Here is a 2,537-nt window from a genome sequence, read left to right on the forward strand (position 1 = left end):
CATACATATGGATTCGTTTGCCAGTGCCAGTTTCATATAAGAGTTAGAGTTTCGGAAACGCAGGTTTTGCTGGGTATACTCTTTTTCAATACACTGACACGATTTCTCAGATAATACGATTTTGTGGTCATCTTAGCGTTCAATGCGAACTGCTTTTAGGCGCAAAGTAAGAAGCCGTAATGAAGCGGGTGATCGTTTGCCCTGAAATGCTGAATAATTTAAACATTCTTAGTTAAGGGGGTAGTATGGTTAATTCGGTGTAAAACAAGCATATTTTTCGAAATTTTTTTTGTCGACACAGTTGATTTATTCAAAATTTTAAAATTACTTCATTATAAAGTCATATTTAAAGAATATTGTGTGAAATTTTCATTGATTTTTGTGAAGAAATGAGTTGGTGGCAGCGAATCTTCGCGGACGTCTCATAAAAAAGTTTTATTGCGGTGTCCCTCAGAACTCATTACTGGATCAACTAAAATCAAAAAACCAAATTGATTTCATCAGCTAATAAAGTTTCGCAGGTAACAACGTCGAATTTTTTTTTTTTTTTTTTTTTTTTAATTTTTTAAAGCGCTTTGAAGTCAAAACACCGATTTTTCATAAAAAAAACTTGAAAACTCTGTTGTTTTAAAATATGACAAAATTTAAAAAAAAAAACTCGACGTCATTACCTCGTGAATAAAGTAACGTATTTCAACGTATTTTAACCAGTACAAAAATTTTTTATACTTTTTAAATGTTCATTAAAAGATAGGAAACACTTTGCAGTGCTAAATTAATTTTTTTCTAAAAAAAAAAAATTGCAAAGATATGCAATTTTTAGACCTCATAAACCAGGCTCCCCCCTAAATAAAGATACTAACGAGCAATTTTTATTGAACATATACAGTAGAAGCCCGATAAGTACAATTGGAAAATTTCAGCAATGATTGCACTTAGCGAAAAATTGCACTTTTGCGAATTTCTCCTGTGGATCGAGCAATACCTAGGGAAAAATATTTTAACTCTATTCAATGCAATTAATGAGCTCAAAAGGTCGATATTCAAGAAAAATGAACACATATTTATTGAAATTAATACAAAGAGATCAATGCGGAAGGACATATGAGTGTGTGCTCCAAAATTCAATTATTTTTTTTGGAAAAACTTTGTTATTTTCGATTGCGTTTTCTCGTAACACTTTTCAAGTGCTTTTGATCGGATATCATGCAAACAAGCGATCTGATTGAATGACAGTACATCGTTCTGTTCACTCCATTTCAAAATTGTATTGACGCAGCCAAAACTCGATTCATGTTGGACTTTTTCGGTTGTTTCTTCTTGAGTAGTATCTTCGGGCTCATTGGCTTCACTATCACCTTCATCTATTCCTAATTCCAAAACCCAATTGCAGATTTCATCTGTGTCTGCTTCACCCACATAGTTTTCGACCATCTCATTTAACCGTTGTAATCCTCCAACAAGAAAGGGGTCGTCAATTTCGATATCCAATGGCATATCGTCTGGATTACATTCAATAATCGCGATAACTGTTGGGCTTGTACCCAATACGCTTTTCCAGCATTTAGCGATCGTTTCAGGGAGCCACCTCCCCCATGCTTGGCTCAACATGATCACGGCGGTTTTCAAATCAATTTTCTTCAATAGTTCATGTACTGAAGAATCTTTTTCACTAATTATGGTTTCCATTAGCAATGTTTTGTATTGAATTTTTGTCAAGTTATTAACACCTTGATCCATTGGCTGTGAAATCGCTGTGCAATTGGCCGGAAAATACATCACTTCGATCTCACCACAAACTAATTCTTCTTCGGGCGGATGAGATGGGGCTTGATCCAGCAAGAGTAATGCTTTGGGTGGAACATCATTTTCTTTGGCGAATTTTTTCACTTCTTCGACAAAATTATCACAGAACCACTTTTTGAAAATATCCCGCGTCATCCAAGCAGTCTTGTTCCTAGCATAATTCACCGGTAGACGAAAATTTTTAAAACAACGCGGATTCATAGATTTGCCGATCGTTAATGGTTTTATTTTGGGGCTGCCATCACCATTTGCACACAAAAGAACACTGATTCGATCTTTTGAAACTTTGTTGCCTGGAACACTCTTTTCATCTTTCGAAACGTAGGTTTTATTTGGCAAAAGTTTCCAAAAGAGCCCCGTTTCATCAGCATTATATATTTGTGATTTTACATATCCTTTTTCAGCGATTTTCGCCGTCAATTTTTCCTTAAATGGCTCAATGGGTTCTGGATCACAAGATAATGATTCACCAGTCACAGTCAAATAGCGAAGTCCTAAGCGTTTCTTGTATGGCGAAAACCATCCATCACTTGCATTGAATTGTTCTCCATCCTTTTTTATTTCATCAAATATTTTTAATGCTTTGCTGTACAATATCAAGCTAGAAACAGGAGCATTTCGTCGCCGCTGATTCATGAAAAACTGGTACAAACGCTTCTCGAGCTCTGGATGATTGCCAAACCGCAAAGTTTTCCGTTTATTTCCAAGTGAAAATGAATTGTATGCATTTT

Source organism: Anastrepha ludens, chromosome 3 (assembly GCF_028408465.1).
Source record: "Anastrepha ludens isolate Willacy chromosome 3, idAnaLude1.1, whole genome shotgun sequence".
Lineage (NCBI taxonomy): Eukaryota > Metazoa > Arthropoda > Insecta > Diptera > Tephritidae > Anastrepha > Anastrepha ludens.